Raw genomic sequence first — 16,561 nt, 5'->3', positions numbered from 1 at the left:
TGATATTAATTACCTATGCAGGATCATGTATACAGCTATAGGTATGACCACAGAGGAGGGGCACTGGTTTGACCGAGAGAGGTCCCAGTATGGGGATCTTGGCTACTTGCTCATGCAGTTGATTCATGCCTCCCGGTCCAGCTAAGCCTCAACCTGGAATGTAGCTTTCTATTTTATGCTGAGCTACAGCTGTTTAATTTGTTACTTTGCAGACTTTACAGAACCCAGCTCACAATAGGCAGTTCCAAAAGTAGAGTCATCAGGTACCCTGTGGTTTGTGTTCCTTCTCGACCATGACACAGTAATGTGCCAAAGGCTCAGTCTTAAAGGGCACATCAATCTCTGGGTATGATGGCATTGTTCTGCTCTAAAATATCAAGATCTCTATTGTGACTCTCCCGGTGCTGGCCATAAATTCTATAGTGTGTCTTTCTCTACTAATGACACCTCTGGCCTCATAGGATCTGCTAGATTGTATGACCCAAGTGGCATGGCAATTACACAATGACTTGGACTTGCTGAATTACTCTTTCCTTCTCTGGGTCCCACTCAAAGCTGGTTGCCTTCAGTATCCTCTGTATATGAGTCAGAATCTTCGTTCTTGGGAATGGAATGTGTTTCTTCCAAACTCAAAGAACACCCCAGTGCCGGACTTTCTTCATTGTTGTAGGGAATGCAGCAGACTCAGTTTTTCTTTATTTTGAAGAACCAGCCCCTGACCACTGTACTCCTAAAAACTTTACTTCAAGTGATCAATCTTTGAATCTTCACAGGGCTTTCTTACCACCCACTGGAGTGCATGTGTCCTACCCAGGCTTCTAGTGTACTAACCACCTCTTGCTCACTCTGATTAGTGAGCAGAATGTCATCAGTGTAATGGTGTAATCCAAACCCTTTGGACTACCTGAAAGAGTTAATTTAGATCTGAGGCAGAACTTTAAATGAACATTGCTCACCCCACAAAAATGCAAACTGTTTTTGATCCCTTTTTCTTTTTTTTTCTTTTTATGGCCACACCTGTGGCATATGTTGAATCCAATCCATGGCTGTGATACATGCAGCTCCAGCAATACCCTTAACCCCCTGTGCCTCAGCAGGAACTTCTCTGATCCTTTTTTATAATTGTAATGGAAAATGATTCATTCACCAAATCACTGGCCAAATACCAAGTACCTTCAGCTTGGTTAATCTGCTCTAAAAATGATACCATATTCAATTGAGTGGCTGCAATCAAGGTCGCTAGTTGGTAAAACTTGTTGTAGTCTACAGTCATTCTCTAAGGCTCTGATAAGCTTTAAGTAGGGCCCAGACTGGCAAGTTAAAAGGACCACCATTGCTGTATGCATCTCTCTTAACCTGCATAGGGGAGCCCTCACTGAACTTTTTCATTCCCGATGCCCTTGGTAAGTGGTGTATCCTCTAGGTGCTCTCGTGGAAGATAATCCCAGTGGACCTTCTGACCCTGTGTTACACATATCCATTCTAGCATGTTCACTTTCTCTATGCCTTCCACTACCACCCTTCAGAGTGACTCAGGCATTTTCCACTTGGTTCAGTGTTGGTTTCTAAGAGTGCTAAGACTTCTAAGAGCTACCCTAACAAGCAGTAAATTTTTTTCCATCCCCTGAGATCCTGAATAGGGTATTAAATCTTATGTTCTATGAAAGTGCCTCCAAGTCAATACATTCTCATTTATCCAGCCTTATATTCCAGCACTTGTGATTAAGCATCCCTAAAGTCCAATCTCAGATATGCCCCCCTGGCTCCCTCTAGTACATACTGACTAGTTTTTATAGTTCTTTATGTCAAGAGTCTCTTTTAACTCTCATCTGGCTCAGCACATCTCCAGCCAGATTCAAATCTATGCTGAGGTTTAACTAGTTGTCAACCCGGAAGCCAGGAGAAGAGGTGAGAGCAATTCCTTAGGGGAGAACCAGGTGCCTTGTAGGGGAGAGGATTCTGCAACACCCTCCAGCATGGTGGTGGTGGTGCTGGATCTTCATAGAGAAGTGTGGGCTACCTCTGCAAGCCCACAGAGTCCAGGGGTAGCTTTAGAGTTAACATCCTCAACATCCATGCAGATGCTTCTGTCCTATGGTTCAGGGTCCCATTTTGCCTTAATTTGCTAGGCTTGCCATAAGAAACACCCGAGATGGCATGGCTGAAACAATAACCACGTGTTTTCTCACAGTTCCAGAGGCCGGGAAGTCCAAGATCAAGGTGCCAGGCAATTTCATTTCTGATGAGAGCTCTCTTCTTATCTTGCTGTGTCCTCACATGATGTGGGGAAGGGGTGGCAGAGAGAAAGAGAAATCTTAGTCTTCTTATAAGTCCTATCAGACTAGGGCCTCATCTCTATAATTACATTTAATCTTCACTACCTCCTAAAATCTCTAACTCCAAATAGAGTCACATTGGGTATTAATGCTTTAATATATGAATTTGGGTGAAACACAGTTCAATCCATAGCACAGATTTTCCCAAGGCCCTGTGCTTTGCATAATACACCTGCCTTAGCTGAGCATGGAACATCTCTGGAGGCATGACTCACAAAATGCTCTTCAACCTGCCACTCAAGTATCTCTGCCTTTCCATTCTGGATAGCAAGGCCTCTTTGTGAACTACCACCAAGACATTCTGGCTCTTGCACTTAGCCTTTCTCTGCTTGTTAAGAGCCTTCATCCTCTTATTAATCTTTGGCAGGGCATATGTACAACACTGCAGTAAACAGTGAATTCCATTGTCTTTGTAGGCAGTGTTGCCCCCATATTTTTCAAATTCCTGCATCATCACATCTGCCATTGTATTCCCCTCCACCATGATATTTTCCAAGTGCCCACCAGTGAAATCTTTCACAATTGAGCCACACATTGCACCAGAGACTATCCATATCACACTTCCTAAACTTCCTCTTCATACATTGGGTTGTGGGTAATCCAAGCCCACACCTACAACTTGCCCCCTTTTCTGTCAGACCACTCTCAATACCACTGGTGTTAGTCCAGGTCCTCTGAGAAGCAAACACCAAGAAGGGATTAAGCTTACAATAATTTTATTAGGAGAGATGCTTATGGGAAAGCAAATGGGAAGGAGCCCAAAAGGCCAGAGGGCCATGTAAGACATCAAAGAAAATCTGACCCCATGTCAAAGAAAGAGAGAAGGAAGGCGTTGGGTGGAAGCATCCTAGACTGCCATGAATTCTAAGGAAGTTTCAGCAAGGCCAGTAGGGAGTACTGGTTCCAAAGCCAGCTATCTGAGAAGTCCTAGTATCCTTGTACTCTTAGTCATTGGCTGGCACCTCCTGGTGGGAATCGTAAACTCAGCTCAAATACTGCTATGGATTCTAGAGCTGAGTACCAAGGATCCTTGGTCAATTATGGTCCCTCTAGTGAGAGGTCCAAGAGGTGCTCCACTCTACAGTGCTCTAGGCCTTCTCTGACACTAGTTGGACATAAACAAAAAAGTGTTACAATCAATAAAAGAATAAGCACTTGGTTTTTTGTTTTTTGTTTTTTAGCAAAATTTTTAAATTAAAGTATAGTTGATTTACAATGTTGTGCCAATTTCTGCTGAACAGCAAAATAATCCAAAATAACACACATATATTCCCTTTCTTATGTTATCTTCCATCTTGACCTATCCCACAGGACTGGATATAGTTCCCTGTGCTATAAAGTAGGACCTCATTGCTTATCCATTCTAAATGTAATAGTTTTCGCCTACTAACCCCAAACTCCCAGTCCATCCCACCCCCTCCGCCTTGTCAACTACAAGTCTGTTCTCCATGTCTTTGAGTCTGTTTCTGTCTTGTAGATAGGTTCATTTATGCCATATTTTAGATTAAATATAAGACATGACACCATTAAACTCCTAGAAGAGAACGTAGGCAAAACATCCTCTGACATAAACCATACAAAGGTTTTCTTAGGTCAATCTCCCAAGGCAATGTAAGTAAAAATAAAAATAAACAAATGGGACCTAATAAAGCTTACAAGCTTTTGCACAGCAAAGGAAACCATAAAAAAAAGACAACCTACAGAATGGGGAAAAATAGTTGCAAATGATGCAACCAGCAAGGGCTCAATCTATAAAACATACAAACAACTCATAAAACTCAACAACAAAAAACAACCCAATCAAAAAAAGTGCAGAATACCTAATAGACATTTCTCCAAAGAGCTCATGGTGTTTTTTAATCTTTTTTTTTTTTTGTCTTTTTGTCTTTTTGCCATTTCTTGGGCTGCTTCTGCAGCATATGGAGGTTCACAGGCTAGGGGTCAAATTGGAGCTGTAGCTGCCGGCCTGCACCAGAGCCACAGCAACGTGGGATCCAAGCAGCATCTGCAAACTACGCCACAGCTCACGACAATGCTGGATCCTTAACCCACTGAGCAAGGCCCAGGATCAAACCCGCAACTTCATGGTTCTTAGATTCGTTAACCACTGAGTCACAACGGGAACTCCTGTTTTTTAATCTTTCAGTATTGATCTAACTATCCACTTCTGCCCAAAAACGCACAGAGATAAACTTCCTTATCATTGCATAGTCTCTTCCATATTGGTAGGTATTTGTCATTTTCTCTTACAGATCAAAGAAAACATTGCCTTTGGTGGCAGTCAACAAGACCAAGGATGCTAAAAGCCATTTCAATTTCTCCCATGTCTCTTTGAGAATTGTCTTCTGGGAAGCTCACCACCAAGAAATATTCAGATTGATTTCCCATTGCCATGGTATCATTTCTATAATGTTATGATGCCAGGCTAATCTCTACATGAAAGCTAAATGGTCAGTCAAGGCACATCCCCACACTGCCTCTAGACAGAAAAGAGTAAGCGGGTGGGATTCTGTTCCTATACCCAGAAAGAAGAAATTCAAGTTCATGGTAGCAGAGCAGCCACTGTGCAGACATGAGCTGTTGCAGGCCTGATTGCCAAAGGTGTTCCACAGGCACAGGTACAAGCCAGCCCTGTGCCAATGGCCTTTGAAATCTCCATTCACTTATTTTATTTTACATCCTGCTGACACTTGTCTAAATCGGTTTCCAGTCATCAATGGCAAAGCCCCATCACCTCCTCCTGGCCCAAACTCCTATAAAATGAGAGGAAAAAGAGCCAGTAGATTGTCAACTCAGCATCTACTGAGCTCCTGGTGCATACCAAGCACACACTGTTAAGTTCTGGGATGCAGAGATAATAAGACATGGGCCCTACTTTCTAAAAGCTCCCAATCAGCTCTTTCACAATCCTCACACTCTTCGCTGCATTCAGAGTGCCATGGTCTAAATTATGCACAGAAGATAAAATGGTCTATTTTGGGGTAATTCCTATCACACTTCATGGTGACTGCTTCCATTTTTAAAACAGCCTCAAGTGTGACTATTAATCAGGATATCATTAAAAATAATATCTGTCAGGATGACATTTATTTCGGTTCCATAAATAATGTCACCAGCATTGAATTCCTGAACAGTGGAACATGTGCAACATTACAGAAGAAATCTAGGTAATAGATAGGGCCATGTCTTCTGCCTCTCTAACACAGAATGCCTGGGACAGTGCCTGACACATAGGAGAAGCTCAGAAAATGCTGGCTGGATTAATTTTTACATCCCTACCTCTTACATTGTGACCCTGTTGTGAAACTATGTAATTCTTCTTTGTGACATCAAGCTCCAAGGTTTGGAAAGCTTCCAAAATGTCTTAATGTGTCTGAGAGAGCCATTACTGTTTTTTGAAGTATATTTATATCTTTAGCCTCTGACGTCTCTTAGGTGAATACATTTCATAAGTTCATTAGTCAATATAGGATCAGGTACACAGTTCCATTGATTTTAAATCTATTTGTATGAAAGGTCAAGTGCTGCCCCTTTTGAATTGGATGAAAATCAATATCAATGTAGCTTTGTCCATTTCTACTTTCCTCTAGCACTAACATTCTAGGAATATTTTTTTTTAATTCAATTTTGAGATAATTGCAGATTCACGTGCAGTGGTGAAAAATAATACAGACTGACTCTTTGTACCCTTCACCCCATCTCCTTCTTTAGGGGTCATTTTGCATAACTATGGTACAATATCAAAACTGAGAAACAGCCCTCAGGTGCATGTGTATGCATGTGCTCACATGTGTGCATTTAGTTTTATGAAATTTTATCCCATGTGTAGATTTGTATATTCACTACCACTGACAAGCCTCAGAACAGTTTCGTTGCCTCAAAGATCCCTCATGCTCCCCTGCTATAGACCCAGCTACTTCTCTTCCTGCCTGCAACCCCTGGTAACCACGAAGCTGTTCTCCATCTCTATAATTTTGTTTATGAATGTTGCATAAAGGGAACCATATAATATGTAACCTTTTGACATTTGAGGTCCACCCAAGTAGCCGCACACATCAATAGTCTTTTTCCTTTCATTACTGAATAGTATTCCACAGTGGGGGTGTAGCACAGTTCAACCATTCACCCACTGAAGGACTTCTGGGTTGTATCCAATTTGGAAATGGGTTCTTTTTTTTTTTTTTTTTAAATAGGCACATCAGCCAACAATTTTACCATACTCAAAAGCCTAATACTTTGTTCCCTTTCTCATTCCCATCATTGCCCTCTTTTAAGTGCCTTTCTTGAGTCCTAGAATTTTTTTCTGAGATTTATTGACCAAAATTCCACATAGAATTCAGACTGAAAAATACCATACTATGATGGTAGGACAGTGTTTCCTCTTGAATCTCTAATACTTTTCCTGATTGGGCCCTACCTGTAGTCAGTGTCTTTGGCTACTGGAAGCTGATAAGCTCGGAGAATGATCTCATACTGTGTGTAGACATATTATAGCCCAAGGAGCTAAAAGTATACTTTGGATTATTATTTTTCTCTATATTCCGTCTTTCATTCGTCCATCCTAAAACTCATCTGCTGTTTTTCTGCAGCTCAGAGAATCTGGAAAGAGCTTCCTTATGAGTGTTAATTTGTGTTCTCACCACCTGATAAGACCTAGGATGTCTGCAAACTTGGAGACTGCACCACACAGCCGCCCCCACCCCACTCTTGTGTAAGGGTTCAGGGCTTGCAGCCAGCTTTTCTCAATTTCCTGTCACTGTCTCTCTTGCTAATGAGAGTCTTATCTATGACTGCTTTCTGTTCATCAGGAGGAAGGAATTTATTGGACTTTCCTGAACCAGTTTTCTGAGCTCTAGGAAACCAGCATCATTGCTGTCATAGCCTGAAGAAGAAAGAGGCCCATAAACTATACCCATGGTCCCACATCTGTCTGCACATCATACCCAGGTATCACCTCTGATGCATTATATCCAGGGAAAAACCAGAGCATGAGCATTTTCTAAAAGTCCTCAGAATGCCCATACATTGGAATGCTATGCAAACACTTTTTTAGAAGACTGAGAAAGTTGTCTATATTCTAATAAGGAAAAAATCTCCAAGACAGAATGCAATATGAATGAAATTGATATAAATATGTGTGCTACTTTTTACATTGTAGGAGAGGATAATGTATACATGTCTTTACTTATCTGGACATAAAATATCTCTGGAAGGATTTATAAGATTCTAGGGAAGTTCTCATTGTGGTTTAGCAAGTCAAGGACCTGACGCTGTCTCTGTGAAGATGATACTGGTTCAATCCCTGGCCTTACTTAGTGGGTTAAGTATCAGCCCTTGCTGCAAGCTGTGGTATAGGTTGCAAATGCAGCTTGGATCCAGTGCTGCCATGGCTGTGGCATAGACTGAAGCTACAGCGCTGATTCAACCCCTAGCCCAGGATCTTCCATATGCTGCAGATGTAGCTGGAAAAAAAAAAAAAGACTCTAGGGATAGTGGTTGCCTCTAAATGAGTTCTGAGTGACTGAGAGATTGGGGTCAGAGAGCAACTTTTCATTGCATACCTTTTAAAATCTGTTGAGTTCTGGTGGTGGTTCAGTGGTTTAAGAACCTGACTAGTATCCATGAGGATGCAGGTTTGATCCCTAGCCTCCTTCAGTGGGTTAAAGACCCAGTGTTGCCATAAGCTGTGGTGTAGGTCAAAGATGTGTCTCAGATCTCATGTTGCTATGGTTGTAGGCTGGTGTAGGCCTGCAGCTGCAAATTTGATTCAACCCCTAGCTTGGGAACTTCCATATGCCGCATGTGCGGCCCTAAAAAGCAAAAATAAATAAATTAAGTTAAATCTGTTGAATATCAAACCAGCTACATAGATTGTGTATGCCAAAAATCAAACTAAAATCAACAAAAATAAAACAGAAGTGATGCTGAAGTTCCCATCATGGCTCAATGATAACAAACCCTACTAGTATCCATGAGGTTGTGGGTTCAAGCCCTGGCCCCACTCAGTAGGTTAAGGATCCAGTGTTTGAGCTCTGGTATAGGTTGCAGGCACAGCTCGGATCTGCTGTGGCTGTGGCTGTGGCATAGGCCAGCAGCTGCAGTTCTGATTCAACCCCTAGCCTGAGAACTTCCACATGCTGCAAGTGTGGCCCTGAAAATTTAAAAAAAGAAGAAAAAATAAAAGTGATGCTGATGCATAGCCAGAATTGAGAACCACTGTGCAACACAGTCATGAGCTGATGGTGGAAACTATTAGTCCATTTACAAGTATTTATTTGTTAATAAATAATAATACATTATTTTTGTTTTGGAAAAGATAGAAAATTTCCTTTTCGGTGCCATATATATTTACCTTCTGAAAAACTGAGGTCTAATATAAATAGAGAAGAGAGCACAATAAGAGTATCTCTTGATGAACTTACATATGTGTACACCTGCGTTTAAAGCAAGAGGCTGGCCATTTCCAGTGCTCCCAGGCTCTGCATGGCCCCTCTCAATCAATAACCCCCCTGCAGGAGTAACTACAATTCTGACTTCTCATGTTTCTTCTTGAACTTCATATAAATGAAATGAAGTATGTATTCTTTTGTATCTGGCTTCTTTCATTCAACCTTATGCCTATGAGATTGATTCACCTTGTTGCATGTGGCAGTAACTTGGGTTGGGGTTTGTTTCCTTTTTTGGTGGGAGGGTGTTATTAAGTAATCTTCCATTCTATGAATAATATGACTATTTACTTAAACATTCTTCAGGTGATGTACATTTTGGTAATTTGCTCTTTGGCTTTATTATAAAGCTATACAGATATTCTTACAGTTATCTTTCAGATATAAGCAATTATTTCTCTTGGACACTCCAGCATATTTTTCTTTTTTAAATTTTTGAAGAGTAGTTGATTTACAATGTTGTGTTGCTTTCAGATATACAGCAAAGTGATTCAGTTATGCATACATACATCTATTTTTTCCAGATTTTCTTCCATTATAGTTTATTACAAAGTATTAGGTATATGGAGTTCCCATTGTAGCTCAGCAGGTTAAAAACCCGACATAGTCTCTGTGAGGATGCAGGTTTGATCACTGGCCTCACTCAGTGGGTTAAAGATCTGGCCTTGCCCCAAGCTGCAGCATAGGTCACAGATGTGGCTTGGATCTGGTGTTGTTATGGCTGTGGCGTAGGGCTATAGGTCCAATTCAACCCCTAGCCTAGGAACTTCCACATGCCACAGGTGCTATCGTAATAAGAAAAAAGTATATATTGCGTATAGTTCCTTGTCCTATGAAGTAGGACCTCATCAGTTATCTATTTAATGTATAGGAGTGTATATATGTTAAGCCTAAACTCCTATTTATCCCTCCCCTCTTTTCTCTTTGGTACCATAAATTTGTTCTCTATGTCTTGGGTCTATTTCTGTTTTGTATAAAAGTTTTTTTGCATCTTTTTTTTAACTTTTTTAAAATGCTATGGCCACACCCATGGCATATGGAAGTTCCTGGGCCAAGGCTTAAATCTCAGCCACCACTGCTGACCTATGCCGCAGCTGCAGCAATACTGGATCCTTTAACCCACTGTGCTGGGCTGGGGAATTGAACCTTCATCTTTGCAGCGATTATAGTCAGGTTCTTAACCCACTGTGCCATGGCAGGAACTCCTATATCGCGTTTTTTAGATTCCATTTATAAGGGACATCATATTGTATTTGTCTTTCTGTCTACCTTACTTCACTTAGTATGACCATTTCTAGGTCCATCCATGTTGCTGCAAATGGCATTATTTCATTCTTTTTTATAACTGAGTAATATTCCTGTGTGCATGTGTGTGTGTCAGAGAGAGAGGTCACATCTTCTTTATCCACTCATCTGTTGATGGATATTTAGTTTGCTTCCAGGTCTTAGCTAATGTAAAAAATAATGCTGCAATGAACACTGGGATGCGTGTATTGTTTTATTTTGCATTCCTTTTTTTTGGTTGCACCCACGGCATATGAAAGTTCCCCGGCCAGGTATTGAATTCCAAACTGAATCTATGACCTGTGCCACAGCTGCAGCAACACAACACAGGATTCAGGCTGGAGATCGAACAGCAAAGTCACAGAGATAAGCTGGATCATTAACCCACTGTGCCACAGTGAGAACTCCCCCATGCATCTTTTTGAATTATGGTTTTCTCAAGATACATCCCCAGGAGTGGGATAGCTGGGTCATGTGGTAGCTCTGTCTTTAGTTTTTAAGGAACCTCCATAATGGTCTCCATAGTGGCAGCACCAATTTACATTCCCACCATTCCTACCATCAGTGTAGGAGGGTTCTTTATTTCTCTATGTATTCTCCAGCATTTGTTATTTGTAAACTTTTTGATGATGGCTATTCTAACCAATGTGAGGTGATACCTCATTGTTGTTTTTATTTTCATTTCTCTAATAATTAGCAATGTTGAGCATCTTTTCATGTGCCTTTGGACATCTGTATGTCTTCTTTGAAGAAATGTCTATTTAGGTCATTTTTTGATTGAGTCGTTTGTTTTGTCGATATTGAGCTGTATGAGCTGTTTGTATACTTTGGAGATTAATCCCTTGTTTGTCACATCATTTGCAAAATTTTTATCCCATTCTGTATGGTTTCCTTTGCTGTGCAAAGCTTCTCAGTTTAATTAGGTCACATTTTCGGGGCGATTTTTTTTCATTTTTCTTTTCTTTTTCTTTTTCTTTTTCTTTTCTTCTTCTTTTTTTTTTTTTTTTTTTTTTTTTTTTTTTTTTGGCCTCACCTGCAGCACATGGTAGTCCCCAGGCTAGGGATCAAACTTGCCCTGAAGTTGCAGCCTGCACCACAGCTGCAGCAACACTGCTGCTTAGCCTGCTGCACCACAAGGGAACTTTCCTCATTTGTTTATTTCTGTTTTTATTTTCATTATTCTAGAAGATGGATCCAAAATGATATTGCTGTGATTTATGTCAAAGAGTATTCTGCCTTTGTTTTCCTCTAGGAATTTTATACTATCTGGTTTTACGCTTAGGTTTTTAATCCATTTGAGATCATTTTTGTGTGCAATGTTAGAGAATGTTCTAATTTCATTCTTTATGTAGCTGTCTGGTTTTCCCAGCACCACTTATTGTCTTTTCTCCATTTGTATATTCTTGCCTCCACTGTTGTAGATTAATTTACCATAGATGCATGAGTTTATTTTGGGGCTTTCTATCCTTTTCCATTGATCTTTCTTTTTTTTTTTTTTTGTGCCAGTACCATACTGTTTTGATTGCTGTTGCTTCGTAATAAAGTCTGAAGTCAGGGAGCATGATTCCTCCAGCTCCAGCTCTGTTTTTCTTTCTCAAGATAACTTTGGCTATTGGGGATCTTTTAAAATGTTTCCATACAAATTTTAAAATTTTTTTGTTCTAGTTCTGTGAAGAATGCCATTGGTAATTTAACAGGGATTGCAGTGAATCTTTAGATTGCCTTATGTAGTATAGTCATTTCGACAACATTGATAATATGCAGTCCTGGACTGCCTACCTTCAGACTGGTCTTTAGAAAGAAAAAGAAGAAAACAGAAACAGATGCACAGAGCAGAGCAGAGATAAGGGATGGAGGAGGTCTGATAAGTTTGAGCCTTAAGTCCAAGTTCATTCCTGAGACCCATCTGCACACTGCCCTCATATCTTGCAATGCACACCTTGTCATTTAATAAATTCTCTTTGCTTGAGAAAATGCCACTGGATTTCTGTTACCTCAGCCAAGGGTCTCACCTAAGTCAGTACTTCAGCACTGCATTATCACTAATTTTTATAATTTTTGTCCCTAACGCATGAAGTAAAGGTTAACAATATGGTTATAATCTCTAATTTGTAAAAAGTAGGAGAGCTATCACAGTGTGGGAGCAATAATATGGGTTTTTGAGTTGGACAAAATTGGATTCAAATCCCCATTCTGGCACTCACCCAACATGTGATTTTAGCCAAGTTACATAAGTTCTCTGAGCTTCTGCTTTTCTTACTGGCTAAATGGTGATAATGATACCTACTTTGCAGGGTTGCTAAGGGCCGAATGCAATAATGTATGTAAAGGGCTGGCAAATAATTAATATACAATAATGATAGAAATTTTTTGAAAAAAGGTGGAGAAATATGTAGTATATAGTAGAAAGATTTACCTTGAAAGTGATCCTTCTCTTTGTAGGATTGTCCTTTTTTTTTTTAAAGAAAGAGAATTATATTATTCCCCAAAGATACCAGATGGCAGACCATCACTGCACACTAGTCCAAACTTGAAGTATTGCAAACATTAGTTTTGCGTGTCAATAAACCATCAGAAAAATTATGTGCTAACTAAATGATATCTTCAAAGTAAGATTTCTAGAATTTATAGGCTCTGTGTAAAGAGATTGGCAGCCACAGGCTGCTCCCAGCTTCACTTGCCAGAGCCTGGGGACAAATCGGGTGTCTCAGAACACCAGATGACTTCACAGACCCCATGCCGCCTGTACTCATCTAAGCCCCAGAGGCTTTGTGCCATCTCTGGACCAGAAAACCACATCCACAGGTCTGAGCTTCATCATGGATAACCACAGCTTTAAATACAAGACAGCACTTTACAATCAAACAAATCCAGATGGGCAGCTCTCCCAAAGCCAAATCTATACCCAGGACACAGATTTCTAGAGGAAAATGCAGCCAAGGCAGATACAAAAACAACCCAGGGAACAAAAAGTCCCCGTCACTATAATGTCATTGATCACTCTCCTGCTTTGCGTTGAGCTACACATGCGTGGTATGATGGGAGACATGGGGGTGGGGAGGGCCAGGAGCCAGATGCCAAAACCCAGGAAATGTGCAGGGTGAGCAGAGGTCAGCAGAAGACAGTGACGGCAGTGGGGAGGGCCTGGGCTTCCCTGACAACATGGTCCACTTTTTCTCCCTTCCTTGCGAAGGTGTGAGGGCCTGGCGTGGCACAGATCCACAGCCCTAAAGTGTGAGCCATCATACCCTATGTCAGATATGACACATGGAGGGGATGAACCGTCTAGGATGCTTGGAACGTGCAGACACTGCAGCTCCAGCTTCTCTCAGCATCACAGGCCAGAACCTCAGTTTGGTCAGTTTGCTCAAAAGTGGCCAGATGCTCCAGAGCCAACCTGTGCTGACCAAACTTGTAAACCAGATGTCTACTGACTGACTCTTTTATTAGGAAGATGCACCTCCTTTACAATGCCTCTTTTAATAATATCTTGCTCCAAACCTTCTTCTATTCCACCAATGTATGTTTACCTTATGTCCAGGTCTTCAAGACCCTTCTCTTTGAGGCTAAACTATCTGATAAACTTGATGATGGTGATTGGTCAAGGATAGGCTATTTCTTCTTTAATTACAGTAATAACGATTACCATTTATTGAGTAATTATCATGTGCCAGGCATTTTACCTTCATGATTTCATTCTCAACCTGATGCAATGGGCACTGTTATTATCATCTTTTCTAGATGAAGAAATGGAGGCTCAGAGTGATTAAGTAATTTAATTGCCCCAGGTTGGGCTCCCCAAGAAGCATACTTTGGAGTTACTAGGCAGCATGTTTGTTAGGGAGTGCCCTTGAGCAGGGGTGGGTTAGCCTGGCACTTAGAGGGTAACCTTGAGGTCAACACCCATGGAAGGAGGGGATGAGATCCGGAATGAATGGAAGGAGAAGTTGAGCTCTGAAGCGACCCACTGCTGGCCTCAGGCAACCCATGGAAAGCTATGGAGCTAGACTGGTTCTTCAGAATTGCTTCAAACTCAGCTGGGATGGATGACCAGGTCTTTATACCCCCTCTCAATCAGTCGTGGGGGCCCCTGACAACATGGTCTACTTTCTCTCCCTTCTTTGTGAAGGTGTAAGGGCCTGGCCTCACCCTCAGAAGGATGGACTTTGGCAAAGTGGCTCTGCACTGAGGCAGACCTCAAAGGGGCTGATGGCTGTAGACAGTCTGTTGACCACACTTCCAACAGCTGGGGCAGAGAGTCCTTCACTAACGTGGGAACTGAGTTGCACATCATGGTGTCTGGAATGTTGAGAAGGTCCCACAGCTGCTGAGTGGCAGGGCAGGCTTGGGACAGAGCTTCTTTGGCCCTAGATCCTTCCAGTTAACCGTCTTTCTATAGCACCTCCCAGAGCCCTTTGAATTGAATGTTGAAGGTTCAGTGCTCAGAGGTGGCTTTCTTCTTTCCTGTGCTTTGCCTTCATATTGGTGCCCTCCTCCAAGGTGGTGGGCCCCTTGGGACATTTGTGATTCTTGCCTAAGGGAGGATAACCCTGTGCCCTTCTAGGGAAGAAGAGTGGCCTTAGCAATGGACAGCCAGAGCGCTTAACCTGGGAAAAAACATCAACGAATACGCTTCCCCCGCCCCCACCCCCCCATAACATGCTCCACAGTCACATTTGCCTTGAGACCAAACACACACCTCCATGGAATGAACCCAAATATTTCAGCAGTCCCACTTCATCCTACCACCTTAGAACAATCTTCATAAATTTCCTGCTTTAAAATGTAATTTTTGAGATGTTAACTTGCTCTTTTCCATCAGAGCTGTTAGAATCAAACAAGAATGATTGAACCAATGTAGGAGTCACAGATTTATTTTGTAAAAATGGCACTTTATCTCTGTAAGAGTTTCAAACTATATTTTTTTATTTTTTTCTTTTTAGGGAAAACTATGTATTTTTTAAATTCCTCAAAATTACACCATCCAGGGGTAACCACTGTTAAATATATTTTGAGTATATACTTTCAGAAAGTTCTGAGCAGATGCAGATATACAAACTAAAATATATGCATTTATTTTGCATAAATGAAAATAAGCCAAACATGCTTCTTAATCTGCTTTTTCCTCACTGGTGTGATAGGGACATCTTTCTGTGGCTACAGATTTTCACACTGGAGCTGTGAGAGGCCAAAGATGACCCTGGATATACAAACAGAGTTGGGGAAATGGGGATAGCTGTGATAAAGGTTTAAAATCTTATCCTCAGTGTAAGAAGAAGACATTGATGGAGTTCCCACCGTGGCTCAGTGGTTGACGTGGTTGACGAATCCTACTAGGAACCATGAGGTTGTGGGTTCAACCCCTGGCCTCACTCAGTGGGTTAAGGATCCGGCGTTGCCGTGAGCTGTGGTGTAGGTTGCAGACATGGCTTGGATCCTGAGTTGCTATGGCTCTGGCATAGGCAGCTCCGATTCAACCCCTAGCCTGGGAACCTCCGTATGCCATGGGTGCAGCCCTAGAAAAGACAAAAAAAGACCAAAAAAAAAGAGAAGACATTGAAATACAGCAAAATTCAATTTATTTTTTAAACAGTTTATTCCTACTATTGGTTGTGATATGAGTGGTTGTTGCCATTATTCAGTCAAAAATCTATATCTAAATACATCCATGATGTTCAAACTCACATAAGAGAGGCAAATGTCAGCAATTTAAATCAATCCATGCCTATACATAGGCTTCTTTGGTTAGAATTTACTAATTATCAGAGAAAGAGCTGTCATCTAAGAGTCCCCATTTTATAAATCTTACCTGTCTGCTTTCCAGAAATAATAAATGCTCATAGTAGAAAATTTAGAGAATTTAGAGAAGTTTTGGTAGTTCCCTTGTGGTGCAGTGGGTTAAGGATCCAGTGCTGCTGCAGCTGTGGCATAGGTCACAGTTGCAGCCTGGATTTGATCCCTGGCCCAGGGAACTTCCACACGCTCTGGGTGCAGCCAAAAAAAGAGAGAGAGAGAGAGAATTTTTAAAAAGAGAAGAAAACTCATGATTCTACCATCCAGAGATAACCACCAGTCATTACTGTGTTGGAATATCTCCTGCCAGTTTTTCTCCTAAGAATATTTTTTCTTTTACAAACAAGAGCAAACTGTACAAACTGGTTTTTTGTTGTTCTTGTTGTTGTTGTCGTTGTTTTGGCCACACCCATGGTATGCGGAAGTTCCTGGCCCAAGGATTTAACCTGAACCACAGCAGTGATCCAAGCTGCTACATTGACAACACTGGATCCTTAACCCTCTGGGCCACAGAATAATTCCCCAAATTGTTCTATATTTTAATATGGTCCGAATATCTTTCTAGATCATTAAATATTCTCCTATGACTTTGTGTTCAGTGAGGTATTATCTAGTATCCATTTTGTGGTACTATCATTTGTTAAACTAGTCTCCAGTTGGTGGGCATTTAGGTTAAGTTATTTGCTATTAAAAAGCACACTG

Source organism: Phacochoerus africanus, chromosome 15 (genome assembly GCF_016906955.1).
Source record: "Phacochoerus africanus isolate WHEZ1 chromosome 15, ROS_Pafr_v1, whole genome shotgun sequence".
Taxonomy (NCBI): Eukaryota; Metazoa; Chordata; class Mammalia; order Artiodactyla; family Suidae; genus Phacochoerus; species Phacochoerus africanus.
This window is presented reverse-complemented; position numbering follows the sequence as displayed.